This window comes from Thamnophis sirtalis, unplaced genomic scaffold, assembly GCF_051295495.1.
Source record: "Thamnophis sirtalis isolate CommonGarterSnake01/CBP01778 unplaced genomic scaffold, rThaSir2_p1.2 scaffold_5, whole genome shotgun sequence".
NCBI lineage: Eukaryota > Metazoa > Chordata > Lepidosauria > Squamata > Natricidae > Thamnophis > Thamnophis sirtalis.
In genome coordinates this window covers 106,550,794-106,570,882 of record NW_028261385.1, presented here as the reverse complement: position 1 = coordinate 106,570,882, position 20,089 = coordinate 106,550,794, and the positions used below count along the sequence as shown (strand labels likewise).

The 20,089-nt window shown below is 38.2% G+C and overlaps 1 protein-coding gene across 2 annotated transcripts in view; it reads right to left on the bottom strand.

Annotated features, from left to right (window-relative positions):
* CD4 (CD4 molecule) overlaps nt 1-18,325 on the bottom strand; it is a 36,936-nt gene extending 18,611 nt beyond the window's left edge. For both annotated transcript variants that reach the window (XM_087716439.1, XM_087716440.1), the window contains exon 1: nt 18,239-18,325. The gene's annotated coding sequence lies outside the window, so the exon portion shown is untranslated. The remainder of the gene's footprint in view (nt 1-18,238) is intronic.
* Nucleotides 18,326-20,089: the final 1,764 nt, after the last annotated feature.

The window sequence follows — 20,089 nt, the reverse complement described above, 5'->3', positions numbered from 1 at the left end:
CCGATTCACCCGCATTACACCTATCCTCCGCGAGCTGCGCTGGCTACCTGTCGATCTCCGGATGCGCTTCAAGGTGCTACTGATCACCCATAAAGCCCTACATGGCAGTGGATCTGGATACTTGAGAGACCGCCTTCTGCCAATTACCTCCCTACGACCCATAAGATCTCATAGGTTAGGCCTCCTCCGTACTCCATCGGCCAGCCAGTGTCGGCTGGCAACTACAAGGAGGAGGGCCTTCTCAGCAGCGGCCCCGACCCTTTGGAACGAGCTCCCCGTAGAGATTCGTACCCTCTCCACCGTCCAGGCCTTCCGCATAGCCTTGAAGAACTGGCTCGCCCGTCAGGCCTGGGGATAAGGACCATTACCCCGCCCGAATGTTGTATGCATGTTGCTTATTATTTTATTATGTGTTGTCGTCTTAGTGCTGTATTTCCCCTTCCCTGGTTTCTGTGAGCCGCCCTGAGTCCCCTCAGGGAAAAGGGCGGCCTACAAATAAAATCAATTCTAATTCTAATTCTAGCTGCAAAACTTACAATAGCTCACGGCACTTTCTGGCTCCCTCTTATGGCCAATTGAGGAAAACAGCAACCAATCACATTTTACAGTATGATTTAAAGGAACAGGTACAACATTGTTACATGGTTTATATATTGCCAACCCAACCATTAGATTATATTCCTAACAGTGCCTTTGAACTTTGCTGTTAGAGAAGACTCTTCAAGGTAATATGGACAGCTAAGAAAACAAACCAATGGCTCACCAATGGCAAGAGAGATGGACTCAGTTACAATTGCAATGGGCGTACTCTTTAAAGACCCGAAAGGTCAAATTATGGATAGATTGTCATGGAGAAAAATCTGACTATGGGGTAGGTGGGAGTCAAAATGAGTTGATTACAGATGGTCAGCCAATCAAAATGTTTAACAGTGAAATACATAAAATGAGAAAAAGAGGAGGGGGAGAGGGGGAGAAAGAGAATGATGGTTGTAAACTAATAAAAGTCATCAATGTACAATGAGTGATAAACAAATGGGGGGGGAGACTAATTAACTAAAAAAGAGTTAACATCTAAACAATGTATGTTGATATCAATATAAAATAACCCTTCAATTTACAATCCCTATAGGGTATCCCTATGATCCCTATAGATCATGGGGATAATGATTTATTTTATACTTTCTTGCTTTCAAAGGATAAGCAATTCAGAACCCTTTGGAGTTTGATAGCTTCTAAATCAAATCAAAATAAATAAATATTGCTATGCATCTTACCTTTTCTAGAATTTATGGAATTTTCAAAAGTAGATAAGAGTATATATCAATCAAAAATACCACTGACGCCTAATCTGAGGTAGGGCAAAATATTGATTCAGATAGGAGGACCCTGTCCTTTTTCAAGTCAGCCTATGAACATATTCCTACTATTGCATCTTCATAGCATAAGCCAGCCATTGTCAAAGTTATATAAAGCCTTTCATCATTGCTGTTGTTATTTTCTTATGGTGATTGAGTAACTCTAGAAGGAAAACTACTAGCGAGGTAACTTCTGATTATATATCCATCAAGCTTGGTGCCATGTACCCTAAATGTCAGCAGCCTTATCAGATCTCCAGCAGAAAGAGCTTCACATTGCATGTAACCTATTTCTTTTACCTGGAGACTATAGAAATTAAACCTACATGCTTCTTTGGTTCCTTTTGAAAGGAGGTACTGCACTGGGATTAAGAGCTGGGGTGGTGCAGTATTGGTTAGAATCAGAGGTGGGTTGCTGCCAGTAGTGGAAGTCAGGCCTGGGTTGCAGAACTGACACCGACCCAAGCCTGGCGTGCCCCCGAACCAGTTCCCTCTCCTCCGCTGGGCCGCCGCGCAACACGCAGAACAATTTACATTGTACAGCACACACGTGTGTGTGGGTTGCGAACCAATAGTAAAATTGGCAGCAACCCACCCCTGGTTAGAATGCAGTACTGCAGGCTAATTCTGCCCTTAACAGGAGTTCAATCCAGATCAGCTCAAGATTAACACAGACCTCCATTCTTCCAAGGCTGTTAAAATGAGGGTCCATATTGTTGGGGGCAAAATGCTGACTCTGGTACCTGTTTCGAGAGGGCTGTAAAGACTGTGAAGCTATATGTCTGTGCTATTGCTATTTTATAATAAATAAAATATATTTTACAATAAAAGCTCTGTTTATAATATGGAGAGATGTACTGCTAGCAAATATCCTATAGTAATATATAGCCATCTCGAAAGTGAAAAAGATGAAATGTGCTGAACTGCTCAGTATCAAGATAACAGTGAGATTTTTAAAAATGCAAACTTTATTTGTTAAATATATCTTTCAAATTCTGTAATATCAGAAATAGAGATCTTGTTCCTTAGAGACTTTTTGTGTGAAGCTAAAAAATTGAACTTATGACTTTTGGATTTGATGATGAGAAAACATAGATTATTTTTTTAAAAAATATATGTTGTAACAAAAGAGTAGGTGGTAAGTTTCCATTTATATATCCTTTGCTGATGTTGAGATAGAGAGAAAAGTACAAATATGCCTTTGAGAAGAAGGGATGGGTGCTGGGAACAGAAACCAGAAGAGAAGAGGACTTCCAGGAATGCAGAGGCAAACTGAAGACGGCTCCTCTGAAAAGGACCCAATGACTGCAACAGAAAAAGGAGCCAGCTTCAGTTCTCAGAACTCCTCCCCAGACAAGCAGATGTCTCAGGATCATTTGCACAACCTCCAGACAGCAGATCCTCTCAAGGAGACCACCAGGTTTAGAACTCTGGGAACCAAGGAATCACAATCTTTGCCCAAGCCACAGTCAGCACCTTCAAAAGGACACTGAATTCATATACTACCTTTCTTAATCGCTTCTGGAAATTGTTTCATATTGCATATGAAACATTTGCATATTAAGACCTTTCAGAAGTTATTGAAATTAATTATAAGAAATATTCCTGTGGAGAAATGCTGTTGGTTGGGGCGGGGAACCATGATAAGATGGAACTTTCAAGGTTGGATATTAGAGGAAACCAGAAGGAATTAAAGATTTCAATTTTAAAAAAGAACCATTAATATCGCTTAGGAATCTAAGTGAAGAAACCAATGATAATTATATGATTGTTCCGCATTGTCGCTGAAACGGAGAAAGGTTACAATTTTGAGCCTTATTTGAGTAAGTTTCCAAGAAACTGGAACAAGTTTATAGCGACAATCAGAGATATAGAAGCAGAGGTGAAATTGAGAAAATTGGATATAACCAGCCTGGGAAAAATAAGAAAGGTGGGGAGGGAGTAATAAGAGCACTGTTCAAATACTTAAAGATAATTTCCATTGAATAAGTCATTTCCTGTTCTACGTCATCCCAGAATGTTGGACACAGAATAATAGTCTTAAATTATAGCAGCAATTTTTATATTGATACAATGGGAACAACGTTTATATTGAATTCCTCCTCTAAACAAGGAAGGCAAACAAGACCTCTAAAGCCCCAAGGATGTAATTGCCTTTGTGAGGTGGAAAATATAACGTAGAGTTCCTAGAAAATCATTGTTTGTTTACAGGGGTTGAATAAAATTACCTTGGTATGGGGCGCCTCTCTGCATTTCTTGTTCCTCCTTTACTCTCCCCTCCTCCTTGGCCTTAGGGCTGCCCTGTTCTTCCTCTTTTTGGTGCCTGAGATTTTATTGCAAATAAATGATACATGATCAAGGACACTCGGCTGACAAGGCCTAGGTCCTTTTCTGTGGGTTTCTCCTTTTCCACATTGCTGTTTATGACAAGATGAGCCTGCATTCTCTCTGCCATTCCTACTACACTAATCTCAAATTATTAAATAATCAGAACAAATTTAGAACCAGTACAAATGAGATCGGATGTGCTCTCAAAAAACCATCTAATACTTTCAGTTTTACCTAAAGCCAATTATAGGGGGCTCACTTTTATGGGCCAAATAATAATGCAGGCATATAGCTAACCCTTTCTTTTATGTTCTTTTTTCAATTTAAACCCTATCCCCATGTCTTGTCTTCTCCAGCAGAGTCTCCTAGGGAGTCAAGCACAATAATTCTTTCTATAAGAACTCGTTTTGAATAGTTCTCAAGAAAAACCATTAACTTGGCTTATGCTTTAATTGCAGTTATAGACTAACTACAAAGATCGGCTTTGTTTTTTAATGTCTACATTTCTAGGCCCTAAGACCAAAAGTTTGGAATCTTCTACCCTTTTCTTTCTTCTACCCTTTTGCTGTGATGGACCACTAGCAGCTCATTGACAACAACTGTACTGTAGAACAAAAAGATATTTTTTGATCCTAGGATATTTGTTTTCCTACCGTACCAGTCCATCTCTTATACTACTCTATGCTTATAACTTTGTAATGTGGTTGGGAAACAAGAAATATACAATGATAGTCATAGCATTTAAAAAGAAATTGGAATACATTTTTTCTTGTGGATGTGGGTGCTTTATACAGGTAGATTTAGTACAATAACAATTATTGTTCTGCATAAATATTTGTTGAATTTAAAGCTAATATTTTATCTCTGCATTTTGGATTGATTTTATAAACCTCTACAGCAGGGGTGTCAAACTTGTGATGATGACATGTTGTGATCACATGATGTATCCCAATTTCCCCCCTTCACTAAAATGGGGGTGGGGGTGGCCAGCGCATGATGCATCCAGCCCGCAGGCTGCGAGTTTGACACCCCTGCTCTACAGAATTAAATGTGGCTGGCTTATGGGCATATTATTTCAAATGTTTATATTTATTTTGAAGGGTATTCATAATTTTAATGAAACTTGAAAATGACACTATGATAGTAGTATATGAATATAATGGATTTCATAAGATCAATGTATGGTTGTTTCATAAAAGGTCATTGTATGGTCAGATCAGTTGGATGTCTTTCCACAGAAAATACCGTACATACGAGGGGGTGAATGTTATTCTGTGTTCAATTAGTTGCGTATCTAATCATGTAGTATTGAATTATAATATGCCTCAATAACTAAATTGTGCATAGGGCCGGTTATGCTATTGAACGAACTGTAATTTGCAAACTATGAAAGTGTCCCCCCACTTTTTGAAAAAAAATTGCTTCATGGTTTTCAAGAGCAACTTTAGACGCACCAAACTTTTCATGGCAAATGGAGGCTTTGCAATTTTCTACACTTAAACTTACATTCACTTTATAATTATCTCTTAACATTAACATAAACTAATAATGGCTACTGAGTTGAGTCTTGTGTGGCAAAATGTCTTATGTAAAAATGTTTGAGGCATAATTTGTACACTATTGTTTTTCTTTCTCTTTCTTCCAAACTTAATTCATCTTCATTGTTTATCTTCTCATAAAACAATTACATTTTATGACTGCTGTGAGATGCAAAACAATGCAACATTAATGACTGAATAAATACTTTTTAAAACACCGCAAATAGGAGTCTTAAGAAAACTCACTGTATGGGCAAAAAAACTGCGTGTGAAGGAAGCTGCGGCTATACAGATTTTATGAAGATTAGGTGCAATTTAATGAATAAGTAGGAAAATATAGTGAGAAATTTGCAGTAATAATGAAACTTATTTTTGATGTATTATGTATTTCCATACGTGATAAACATCATCTAGAATTCTTAAATGTGAAAATGAAATATGTTTTGATATCTAAATAAAAAAGGTTACATTTTCTGCTAAGATGACCCTGTTGCTCCACACAAACGAAATAAATTCTATCTGAAACATGCTAAGCTAGCACAACTGAAATGATGGGTGAGCATAGCCTTTTGTCCGCTATGCTGGTTTATCATATAGACCTCATTTTCAAAGAGACAGCATTAAAAGATATCTGTACATTTGCAGCACCTGAAGGCAGAATTCTATTATCTCTTGATGTGAACACAAAACAGTAAATCAGATAATAGCAATTTTTTCCATAAATGAAGGTAATGCACATAGCCTGTACATTCTCATCTGGTTCTTCCTATTACTGTAGAGTTAAGGGCTAAACAATCCAGAAATTGCATACTGCTCCCAAGATTTTGGATTGCTTCTCCTCTTACAAGCCAAAATTGTAAATAAAATCTTGTTTTAATATACAGGTAGTCCTCAACTTACAACCTTTCATTTAGTGACCATTCAACGATAGGACAGCACTGAAAAAAGTGACTTATGACCATTTTTCACATGACGGTTGCAACATCCCCATGGTGACATGGTCAAAATTCAGATGCTTGGCAACTGGCTCATGTTTATGATAATTGCAGGGTCGCAGGGTCAGGTGATCACCTTTTGAGAACTTCTGAGGAGTAAAGTCAATGGGTAAGCCAGATTATCTTTACAACTGTATTACTAATTTAACTGCAGTGTTTTATTTAACAACTGTGGCAAGAAAGTTCATAAAATGGGGCAAAACTGTCTCACTTAGCAATAGAAATTTTGGGCTCAATTGTGATCGTATGTCGAGTGGCTTACCTAAATACCTCTATGTATTTAGTATTTTTAAAAACAAGCCACCCTTTTAGGTTTAGAGGAAATTCTAAATAAATTATTTCTGATTTGTTCAATTACTCATGCTAAGAGAGGAGCCAAGAAGAAGAAGTGAGTGGGTAGTCTGCAGCTTTTCAAAATACATTTCACCAAAATCCTAGTTTATTTTTCTACACAGAGACATTGAATTTTGGTTGTATCAGAATTCAGATAGATGCAGGTACACTAAATGTTACAGCGGGGGTAATCTTACATGTTGCATATGAGGCAAGAAAAACAACATGGGTGGTTCAAAGAGAAACATAAAAGAAGCTTTGTTAGATCAAATCCATACTACTGAATAACCAAGAAAAGATAGTTGTTCAGCAGAGATAAAGACAATCTCCTGGTACTTTTAGTGCATTTTAAGAAACCCATAGAGGCACGAATCTTTGTCAGTTACAGAATAGAGGAAATCAGGAAAACTGAATGTGTCCATTCAATCTCTTCCCATCTTTGAGAAGAGTTAGAGAATGTCTGCTCCTTTTTGCTACTATGTGCAAGGGTCATAGAACAAGGAGTACAGAATGCATAAATTTGCAGTCTCCGTGGAAGTAAATCAAATGTGTATTTGCAATCTCACTGCCTAGCCCTAGCAGCTTAAAAACCATGAGGATAAGGTGAGCTAGAGGAAGACAACTGGAGATTCTCTGGGTCAGGCTGTCTGATTAGGTCACCCCAACACCTCCAATGAGTCCTGTGAAAGAACCTCTGACTGGGCCCTGCTGGAAGACAAAAAAAGGACCTGCTAAACCTCATCAGCTAAAATTGGTATTCAAGATTATTGTGGGGAGGGGAATAAAGACAACCATGGTAGCACCTTTTCTGACAATCTACAAGTTTTATTCAAACATATAAGTTTTTGTGAACTTTAAAGTGGCTAGGCCAGTGTTTCTCAACCTTGGCGACTTTAAGTCCTGTAGACTTCAACTCCCAGAATCCCCCAGCCAGCTATGCTGGCTGGGGGATTCTGGAAGTTGAAGTCTACAGGACTTAAAGTCGCCAAGGTTGAGAAACACTGGGCTAGACTAATATAGGATTGAAATTAGGTTGAAGGGGGAAGGGAGGGGAGAAGACAGGTTGATTGTTCAGGTTACATATGAGACTGTTTAGAAGCACCTTATCAGTTAAATATTGTAATGTATTAAAAAAACCACTTTCTTTGTGGAATCCTTTTCAAAGTGCCTGTAATCTTTTTATATATATGAATTCAACCATTTCCTGCTCAGTGGGGCTGTTAAAGTTCTGTTTCCCTTAAGCTGTTATTTTGAAGTCTACCACAGAGTGTTCCGGGAGTTTAAAATGCCCTGATATTACTTTGTTCTTTTTTTTTAGTTCTCATGTCAACCTTGTGTCCATCCGTTCTTGTGCAAAATGTGTTCCATTTGTTGATTTTGGCATCCAAAAGGACATTAACACCTCACGTTAGAGGACCAGCATGTGAAGAGAGCTCTAATTTTACCTGTACATTTGTTTGGACCTGTGATGGCTTCATTGATGTAGATGTGGGAACAGAGTAAACATTTGGGTTTCTTGAAGGTCTGGCTCTCACGTTAGCATCTTTCTCCTGGGGTTGTTGTTGTTGTTTTGTTTTGCTTCTTATGACAATTTGCTTCAGGTTGGATGGCTGTCAGTAGGCAACTATGGACCAGCCACTCAGGGCCTCAGAAAGTGTGTTGTCGTATGGGCTGTAGCTTGCCGATAAAGCATTTGAGTGGCTTGTGCTCGGAGCTATAGGGGACTACTGTTATGTTGTCCTCTTTCTGTGGTATGTCTTTTAATAGGTCTTCCCTGGGAATTGATCTGGAATTATTGCTTTACCCATTGCTCTCATTGGGTGGGTAATTCAGTTTTCCCGACTGCCTGGTTTAATTCCATCAATTGAGCATCTCTGTCAAGTGGATCAGAACAAATGCAGCATAAAGCCTGGGATACAAAAAGGACTTAATTCCTTGCTGGCTTGGTTTACCTCCTTAGTGGAATCATAGTTTGACCTCTAGTTTGAAGTCTGAAGCTTCGGAACAGCTTTCATTTGGTCTGACTTATTTGACCAGCTTGCCTCACTGTGAACGCAGGCCACTAACTAGTTCGTGAAGTCAGAAATGCATGACATCATCTTCTATTCATCTACAGCCCACTGGGAATGCATTCTGTGACTGACTTTTTCTGCTATGAGCCAGAAGTACTGTTTTCTGACTCAAGTAGTACTGCACAGTTTGCCTGCTGCCCTTCCTTTCATCATAGGCAATCCCTTGACTTGGCTACTGGGGAAGGAGCATTGCATACCTCCCATCACTGGTTGCTACCCTACAATTTTGTTTTACACGTTAATTAGTAAAATGTTCCTTCCTTCCTTCCTTCCTTCCTTCCTTCCTTCCTTCCTACCTACCTACCTACCTACCTACCTACCTACCTACATACATACATACATACATACATACATACATACATACCTATCTTTTTTCATTGATCAAGAAGTTAAACTATGGGGCTTTCTTTTTTTTCTTTTTTTAAAAAAAAACGCAATATGCACAAGAGTTTTGCCACATCCTCCTCTAGTCAAGTGATAGAAAAAAAATGATAAAACTGATTTTTTTTCTTTTTACTTTTACAAGCCCAGGAGATGTGTGGAAGCAGGGGAATGCATCAATTGGGGGCTGTGGTTAATGTGATCCAGACAGAACCTTATCACCTTGCCGAAAAAAGAAGAGTGGTTTGAAATCCAGGAAGAGGCATCTTAAGTTCACTTCTAGCCAGTTTACACATAGGAATCAAGCAGCTCATGACTATAACAAAGAAAAGTTCACAGTTTTGTGGTAGAAAATAAAAGGAAAATATTTACATTTTCCAAGAATGATTGTCCTGTCAAAATCACTCCAAGAACATAGCCCAGAATCATATAAAAAGTCATTAAAAAGAAAAATATCCAGGGATCAGCAGGTTTGCTAGAGTAAAATCAGTGCCCATAATCCTACTGTCAGAAAAGTGCTGATTGAGTTGTTCTTCTTCCCACAAACACATTGGGGCAACTTGCAAGTTAAAAATTAGGTTAAAAGTGCTTCATGTATACATCAGAAAAAAAGAACAAGAGCCTTTCTATTGAGACAGATGTACATTGGGAGGAATGAATTTCCTCTTATAGTGGACTTATTTCAAACTTTCCACTTTGGCTGATATTTTTCCCCAGAAAAAAAGATCACCCCCCCCCCAAAAAAAGCTTGAGTTCATAGTTAGCTTTATCAAGGAGCAAGGAGATGGAGGTTTTCTACTATCTCCAATCACAGAAGCTCATTGAGTTGTCTTATGATGGGGTGAGCTGAATTCTATACAGGTAGTCCTCAATTTACATTTTGCATTGCCATGATCACGTATTTAAAATAAGACACTTGGCAATTGTCTCATATTTATAACAGTTGCACAGTCCTGGGGTCATGTGATCACCTTTTGGGATCTTCTGGAAAAAAAAGTCAATGGGGAAGCCATATTCACTTAACAACCATGTTACTATAACTTAATAGCTGTGGTGATTCACTTAACAACTGTAGCAAAAAAGAATTTAAAATGGGGCAAAATTCACAACAACTGCCTTGCTTATCCTGGTGGTTGTTTATGCATGTGATAGAAACAATAAAAGTGAGGAGAATCATTTTTGTTGAGAAAGTAGAGTAGAATAGAATAGCAATAGCAGTTAGACTTATATACCGCTTCATAGGGCTTTCAGCCCTCTCTAAGCGGTTTACAGAGTCAGCATATTGCCCCCAACAATCCGGGTCCTCATTTTACCCACCTCGGAAGGATGGAAGGCTGAGTCAACCTTGAGCGGGTGAGATTTGAACAGCCGAACTGCAGAACTGCAGTCAGCTGAAGTAGCGTGCAGTGCTGCATTTAACCACTGCGCCACCTCGGCTCTCTAACAGAGTTGGAAGGGACCTTGGAGATCTTCTAGTCCAACCCCCTGCTTAGGCAGGAAACCCTACACCACTTGAGACAAATGGCTATCCAACATCTTCTTAAAACCTTCCAGTGTTGGAGCATTCACAACTTCTGGAGGCAAGTTGTTCCACTGGTTAATTGTTCTAACTGTTAGGAAATTTCTCCTTAGTTCTAAGTTGCTTCTCTCCTTGATTACTTTCCACCCATTGCTTCTTGTCCTACCCTCAGGTGCCGCAACCCCTGAGATATTGGAAGCCTGCTATCATGTCTCCCCTAGTCCTTTTTTTCATTAAATTAGACATACCCAGTTCCTGCCACCGTTCTTCATATGTTTTAGCCTCCAGTCCCCTAATCATCTTTGGTGCACTTCTCTGCACTCTTTCTAGAATCTCCACATCTTTTTAATATCGTGGCAACCAAAACTGAATGCAGTATTCCAAGTGTGACTTCCGTGCTTCCGCAGGTCCTCATGGCCAGAAGCAACACACACAGTGCTCTTGTAGAACATTTAGCTTGGATGCTGATGGCAACTGAACAGCTGGAGGCTTTGTGTGACTTGACAGAGGAATCATAACATTTATGAACTGCACTTTCATTCTAATTTGTAAGAATATGATTTTTGGACTGTAGACCCAGATTACTTATGAATGATTATAATAAAATATGGTTATCCTCTATTTCAGGGGTCACCAACCTTTCGGACCTCAGGAACCACTAAATTCATAATTTTCAATCCCGCGGACTAGTAATATGATTTTTTTAAAAAGATAAATAGTATTTAGTGCTTGTGGACCACCAGTTGCTGACCACTGCTCTATTTGAAACCACTGTGTAAAACTTTATATACATATATAAAAAGCTAACACGCTCTCTCTCTCATACGCACAATATTGTTTTGCTTTGTAAATATTTCCCTTTCTCTATATTTTTGGGGGTTCTGTTTATTTAAACAAATAAAGGCAGAAAAACAAATTATAAACTAAAGACAAGGAGAGGGCAACACTTTCTCCATCAGGTCCTCTCTCTCTCTCTTTCCATTCTTAAAAGTCTTGCTTACATAAGGACTCCTATTAATCTTTCTAAGGCTAAATCCTGCTCTCCTCTTGCCTTTAGGAGTATCTGTCCCTCATGTTCTTTCTTTAAAAGCAGAGCTGTGATTTTAACTCACAGGCAGCATTGAAACAAGTACTTAAGTTTCACGGTCCTTTGGAGCAGTATTTCTCAACTTTTGCAACTTTAAGAAGTGTGTACTTCAACTCCCAGAATTCTCCAGCCAGCATGCACTGGGGCATCTTGGGAATTGAAATCTATACATCTTAAAGTTGCCAAGTTCGAAAAACACTGCTTTACACCACTAGAATTAGATCCTTTCATTTCCTACTTTGAAAGAACCAGAATCTGTTTTGCACCAAGGAGCTGCGTTAGGATCCGCTATTTTTCTGTAGAATGTGGAGTGGTTACAGATATGGGAAAGATCTTCCATTCAGTTCCATAGAACAGATCTTTAGTCATGGTTTTAACATGCCCATTCAGCAACAAAATTAAACAGTTGTTCCATTTCTTCTTATTTTTGAAAGAGAAACATCTCTTGATAAACAAGAAAACAAAATATTAGTCAAAGCTACTGGCAACTTCTCGTATATAGATAATTTTAATTACTGTAAGACCTTTCAGCAGAAAAAGTCTACGTCATTGATGATGATCTCAGTTGAATTACACCATTGTGTCACCTTCAAATCATGACTCCATCTGCTTCTAACAATTCCAGTTACAATGATAGCATTGCAGAATTAGAACAAGAGGATGAGCTTCAGTATAGACCAGACCTGGGGATTTTATGGCCACTTTGGCTGTCCCCGTTTTTTCAATTTACGTATGTATTTGTGTGCGTGCATTCACAGCTGCACACCTTCACAGCCCTATTGGTTCATCCCTCCACAACAATCCCAGTTTCTCATGTGCACCCTTGGCAAACATAATCGCTCATCCCTGGCATAGACAAATGTCAAAATATTTTTGAATAGAGATGCCACGTTTTGACATCATCAGAATTTCTGTGATATTTTTCTGATTGACATATCATTTTTAAAATTCTTCTAATTGTCCAAGGTGTGTTTGGAATTGTTAGGGGGTTCTTGCATATTTCCTCTTTGATAATTCAAGTTATGAAATTCATTTTACTGCATTAACTTATTCAAAACAGGAAACACTATTTCTGTTTGTGGTATATTATCCTTTCATATGGATTATTGGAAATATCTTATTTATTCAAGCACTATCATTGGTTTTCCCGAGATGCTGACTTGAAAGGGTCTCTGCTCCATCTTTGAGTCAGCAGAAAGATAGATGTTGCCTCCATTGCTAACCTTTGATCTGCCCTTGTAGCCTCTATTCCCAGGCACTGTCAGGCTCCTGGCTTCCTTCCAAGAGAGCAAAGATGACAATGTTTCCCCAAAAATAAGACCTCCCTGAATAATAAGCTCAAGCAGGCCTTTGAGCTTGTGTGCTAAAATAAGCCCTCCCCCAAAAAATAAGCCCTTCCCTAAAATATTTAAACACATACGCAGCTGGTCCCTACCATTTCCTGGAGGAAAGGGGAGGGAACATGCCACACATGTCCCACATACACCCTCCATCCATGTGGAACGGCCTCGTGGAAGCCGCTCTTGCAAACCCTAGCTACCACGCCCATTCTCAGTGGCGGCCGCAAAAGGAGCAGCAGGCCCAGCGACGGTAGGGCTGGCAAGAGTGTGCCAGAAAAAGAGACAGAGGTTCCGGCCCTCTCTGGATCAGCTGATCCGCAGGCCATGGGCAGAAGTTAAGGGGCCTCCTGCACCTCAAACATAATAAGAGATTCCTGAAAATAAAGACAAGCGCATATTTCGGGGGTCAAAAGAAAATAAGACCCTGTCTTATTTTCGGGAAAACATGGTAATGGATTTTATATACCTTAAAGCAGTGTTTCTCAACCTTGGCCACTTGAAGATGTCTGGACTTCAACTCCCAGAATTCCCCAGCCAGCATTTGCTACATCTTCAAGTAGCCAAGGTTGAGAAACACTGCCTTGAAGGTCATTTTTGAATAGTGTCAGAAAAAGGAGGAGGAGGGGGAAACAATGGAAGAGCTAAGGTGATTTTGCTCTGTCTCACAGCAACCGGGCATCAGATGAAGACAACATCATGAGAAACTTGTAAGAACAAAAGATATCAGCAGGACTGCAGTTAAGTGTGAGTGGGCATATGGTTTCTATCTAGGCTGGACTCTAGATAGCAAATCAGGTCACACTGGTGAACAGTAATTATGCCACAAAGGATATCCACGTCTCTAAAACTGAGATGGATTTAAAAGCTTCCTGAAACTACAAATGTAATCCCTTAACAAACTCTCAATCCCCACAAGATTGGTTCAACAATTTACTCAGACTATCCACTCACCCTCTGTCTTGTTTGGTCTAAGCTCACTGAACCTTTAACTGTAGCAAGATACCCACTAAGCATTTCTGCTCTTTCCCCTGGATCTGTTGAGGGGAAAAAGGGTGGCCTCAAGGAATGATCTAATACTCACATTAAATAGCCTGAGGCTTAAGGCAGAATCCTGTGGAATGTCATAATATCTTCTTATTGAACAAAGTCATTCATATAAGCATATGAGGTCATGGCAAAGAGGGATCACTGATATATGACTCATAGTACTTCCACACTGCTATTTTTACTCCTCACACTCTGAGAAGAAGGTTGAAGTTAACGATCCATTATTGTTTGAATTCTGCTGATTTGAATGGCTGAGAACAAGGAACAAAATCATTGCCTCAAAACAAACACATTTTTTAAAAAAATCCATCAATCTTACTCCATCTACAGTAATAGGAAAAGGAAAAGAAAGAAACACAGTTCAAGGGATGGTTGATCTATAGCTGAAATAGAAGCGACAGACAAAATTCTTGTCAGTTTCAAACCTTCCCCTCCCAATTCCTTTCATTTAGCCTGCTGCAAAGCAATTGAAGTAGCAGTTCTACTTTAGAAGCCAGAGCTCAGAAGCCAGAAAGAACAGTAAGGCAAGAGTTTCATCCTCCAATAGGAAGCCACAGGATTATAAACAAAACACAATGTTCTGCACCAATTTCAATTACAGTAAAGATGAATTGGAAATAAATCTCAGTTCTTGAAAAACTACTGACATCATGGAAGTAAGAAGCCTAGAGCCACTTTGAAATTGGCATAGGATCTTTGAGTGGAACTGCCTTCTTACAAATTCTTCAGAAGGATGCCATGATCGACAGTGCTGAACCAGCTGAATTTCCGGAGAATCAAAATAGCTTTACTGTACTGCCATTGCTCCCCTGGCAAGGTCATCCTACACTGAGGTTGCAAAGCAACTTTAGTGACAAAGCCATGCCTAAACGCTACTTGAAATGAATTTTTCAATTTTCATTTCATCCAAGAAGTTCTAGATCTGATAATTTATCAAACTGGCCATCCCTTTTCTGCTAATCCACCATTGGTAGAAGTCAAATAATTATTAACTCAAATTTAGTTGTCCATCTTTTGAGATTTATGAGTGCTGGAGATTATTCAAAGAATCTGGTCTCATATATCTACCCACCTCCCCAGACTAATTGCCAGATCTGAAAAACATGCAATTAATTTTATCCTTGCATTTTGTAAATACGTTGGCTAAGCTCTATCAGACCTTAGAAGATTGAAGAATGCATTAGTTGATAATGAAATTAATTTTAAAAATTAATATTCTGATAAAACCAGATTTTTTTAATTAGGATTTATGGAGTCACAATTAGAAAGGACTTGTGGATGATTAGTTTTATACATGGTAATTGCAGCCAAGTTCCCATATGCACTAAGATGGAAAAACACTCCCAGATCCACAATGGAACAGTTACATGTGAGGATGACAGAGCTTGCAGAAATTGTCAGATTGTTTGATTAGGAACAAAGCAATAAAAGGTTGGAAACTTTTTATGGACTGTTTGCTGAGGCACAAAAGTGAGCTAGTAATCTCTAGATTTGCAGATGAAAAAGGATAGAAAGGAACTATATAAGGCAATTCTAAAGAGGCAGAAATGGTAACATTTTGTTTGTAACTGCTGTGCAAGTAGTTATGATAACGTATGTGAGTTGGGGGAAAATGGGAGTGGGGCTGGGAGAGCCAGCAAAGGCCATTTGTCAGTCAGTGGGTATTGTTGCAGGAGGAGAAAAAGTGGAAGGTGTGAGGGCCACAATTTTGCAGACCAGTCGTAAGTCCCCCTTATTCAGCACCGCCATAATTTTGAATGGTTGCTGAATGAATAGATATAACCATAAGGCTACCTATAAGAAGCCACTTGCTTAACTTTTTCTTTTCTTTTTCTTTCTTTATCTGCAGGGCTCTAGCACATTTTTTCTGCTTTTATCATTCTCTACTTTCCTTTTATATTTGTTTGTTTGCTTTTTATTGTATAAAAGCTTTAAATAATACGGACAAACACATATAAGAAAGGTCAAAGAGTATTGAAAGGAAGCAACAATTGTGAATAAAATACAGCTAGTCTTTGACTTGCAGCCACAATTGAGCCCAAAATTTCTGTTACTAAGTGAGATCTTCTTGCACAGTTGTTAAGTGAATCACAGCAGTTACTTTTTAAATGAATCTAGTTACCCTATTGACTTTGCTTTGTCAGAAGGTCACAAAAGGTGACCACATGGGGCCCGGCACACTGCAACCATTATAAATATGAGTCAGTTGCCAAGCATCTGAATTTTGATCAGAAATTCAGGGAGGCTGCAATAGTCGTAAGTATGAAAAACAGTCGTAAGTTACTTTTTTCTGTATAACTTTGAACGGTCACTAAACCAACTGTGGTAAGTCAAAGATTACTTGTACAAAGTTTATAGGTCTCTTGTACTGCCACGGAATAATTTTGATAACCAGAAGTTACATTTTTTTCTACATGTATTCCAGTAATCTCCCAACTTGTGCATTTTCCTGAATGGGCTAAATGTAAGATCTACATCCCTCACTCCCTCCACACCTAATTTTATCAGGAAGAGGTCTGATGGAAAATCTATCAACAAAGCTCTTGATTGACACTTTCATGGTCTGCAACTGCTATTGGACAAGGACCCATTAAAAAAATCAAAATAGAATTTTGAATTACTTTCAGATTTAATATGCTTTTTGTATTATTTATTTATAAAATTGGCTGCCTCTGGCAACTGAGGGTACTGGACTATTACAATTTATATGAACAAGTCATCAATACATACTTCTGCTGAAACCTCTTCAAATTACGAGCTAAGTGAAAAGCTATATGCTCTTGCCCAGTTCCTTCTCATTTCAGTAGACTCTACATGGAAAATCTTCCTAGTTATTCAAGAATTCTCTAATAAAAGAATCTCTCTGGTTTTCCAAAGGTAGATTCTACATAAAAGGATAATCCAGAGTTTGAAATATACTATTGCGGAAATCTTCTCTCCTGAATGAAGGAAGGATGCATGAGGTGAGGGGGAACAAGGGCTCTGTTTGATCAATAAATCAATGTAAACTTGGATAAATATTAGTCTCATTTTTCAGAGATGGAGTAAAGGACAAGACAGACTAAAATGACTTATATCTATATTATTGTTTTTACATATTATTATATTATATCTATCTATATTAGATACCACGGAGTTTGGGGGAAAGGGGTAGGAGAAGCATATTTCACCCTAAACTCTATGTTCCCAGCCTCCATTTGTCTATCAGAAGGATTATTCTTGTGTTTTTTTTTAAGTGTCCAAATTATTTAGTTTTCCAGATGAGTGCTTGAAGACAGGGCAGGGATATGGCAAGTCCAATCATCTTGAATAGAAGATAGAAGAAGCAAAATATGGTTCTGTGAGCTGCCATTACCAACTCCACATGGTAATCTCTATAATCTCTATTCCGAAAGCCATTTTGGAAAAGCTACTGTGCCCTTGAGTGGAATGGTAAAGAATCAGACAAGGCTTAAGAGATAAAAAGGAAAACAAAAGAGAAGCCAAATAATTGGGGGGGGGGGGGGGAAGAGAGAGAGAATGAGATCAGTAATTTTAAAAAAGGCATGCCAATAAATGAATAGGTAGAGAAGTAACTCTGAGAGTTAATACGGACATTTCTGTTGATCTGGACAACTCCATAAGCAACTATTACTATATCTTTTTCTGTTTCCAAACCTTCTGTTTCTGTCTTTTGCCTCTTGGAAAGTAAACGTTAGGAAAGGAACGTTTTATGCTTAACTCTGGGATGCTTTTGTAAAAGAAAAGATGATGAAGAAAAAATACTTCCGATACATAAATAAGAGAATTCCAATTTCTCTCTCCCTCTGTTTCCAAGCACTATAGGAAACTGGGTCACAGAAATAAGAGTTCGTATACAGTAATAATCTGAACTAAGAAAGGTGAAAAATAGGCCCCCAAATTCTAGTAAAAAGAGAGAAAACAACATAAAAAATAATACTAACATAGTCCAGCAACGTCGGTTACAAAGTGTGGCCTACTTTTAAAAGAGAAAAAAAATATTGATCTTTTATAAGCAAATAGGGGGTTGAGGATGGATTCACACTAATCTGAGGATAAAGTGGAGCTGCACAAAATGTCAGAGAGCACATCATATTTTTAGGGCATTTTAAAGATATGGGTTTAAAATATTTGTTAGCAGGCCTAAGAGAAAACTGTTTGGGGTGGAAACATAAATATGTATTTTAAAGAAACAAGTAAATGAATTAGTGTATGTTTCTAAAGAGTAAAACTTTGCCCTTACCTTGCTCCGTCTCTCTGTTTCTTCTCTGTTCTTTCCTTTTGCATGAATCTTTTGCAGATGTCATCTAACCTACAGACAACAAGAACTGAGGGAAGAAGCAGAGAAAACAAAACCAAACAAAAAAAAACCACCTTCCTCTTACAAGCAAAATAATGTATTCAAGGAGAGAACTTGACATTTCTTGTTTTTCCTCCCTCCTTACCTCACATAGATACATATCAGGCACACTATTCCCCTTTCAGTATAAGCAACTTAATGGAAATTGAAGAGAAAGGGGGGGAGGGAGGGGAGAGGGAAAGAAAGAAAGAAAAAAAGAAAGAAAGAAAGAAAGAAAGAAAGAAAGAAAGAAAGAAAGAAAAGGGAGACAGTCCCAAAAGTGCTTTTTCAAGAGGCAATTGGACTTTCTGGTTTTTCTTTGAAGATGTTTCTCTTCTCATCCAAGAAGCTTCTTCAGCTCTTCTTCTTCAGCTGAAGAAGCTTCTTGGATGAGAAGCAAAATGTCTTCAAAGAAAAACCAGAAAGTCCAGTTGCCTCTTGAAAAAGCACCTTTGGGACAACCATGACCTGGATGACTGAGAATCTCCATAGACAAAAGGCAGGCAGTATGAAGAAAAAGAGGGAAATCAAATTAGGGTTAGATTACACCAACATCCTTGTTGTACTTTCTGAACCTTTCCATACTTGTAAATCATCTTTGCTTCTGCCATATCTGTACACCACTTCATTATCCCTTATTCTTGAAAGTTTTCACTGCTCTCTTTGAGGATCTGATCAGTTTCATCCAATCATGATTTTCTCAGTCTTCTTCCACTCCCAGCCCATTCATTCTTCCTTCGTGTATTTATTTCACAATTCGACCCTCGTTCCTACATTCTATATGATTAAATAACGCAATGTATTTCGTTCATACTAATTGTCACTTTCACATTCAACCCATATTCATTCAGCACTCATTAATTCTTGACCTTGTTTTCTTTTATCACATACATTTTTCAATCCCATCTCACTCCATTCCCCTAGAGTGAAACTTTGGGTCTGGATAGTCTTCACCACTGATCAAATTCTCACTGCAATTTATGTCACTTGCATGATATAATCATAGAAATGACCTCTAACGGTGCAAATGATGCCAAATTACATAATTTGTGTAATGATATCACAAAAATCTACATTACTCTATCTCTTATTCAACAATAATGACCAGGGGTTAATGCTTTCTCTCTAGGAAAGGTGGTAACTAACAAATGTTGTTAGTCTGGAGAAAGTTTCAGGTTTAAGAAGCAAACTCTATTAAAAGGAATTAATTTTAAAAATACTTTTGCAGGTTTTTGCAAGTTCCCGTGTATTTTGTACTTATTTGAATAATAAAGCCTTTTTAAAAAAATAAAGTCTCATCTCTGCAGAGCTGCCATTATCCCCTTTTAAAAAGGAACTAATGACATCTCCCTCAAAAGCACTGCCTTCTCCAGTCAATTTCTCATTTTGCTTCTCTTAGAACTTATTATAACTTGATTGTCTATGTTCCGTAATCCTATCAAATTTCAAGGTATGCATTCTATGTTACGATTTGAATTTAGTGTCACTGATGCTTCAAAAATTCATGACCTATTGAGTGAGCACAAGGGTGTGGGGGGGAATAGGGTGTGAATAGAGAATTAAGAATTCCATTTATTTTGGTTACTCTTTGTTGTAGACATTGGAAGGAGATTACTTACTTACTTACTTATTTACTTACTTACTTACTTACTTATATCATCAAGCATGTATTAGATAACATTTATAAGTAAAAACATGATTTTGAATACATGAAACGGATATGAATAAAAAGGAATATTAGGACAGGGATAGTAG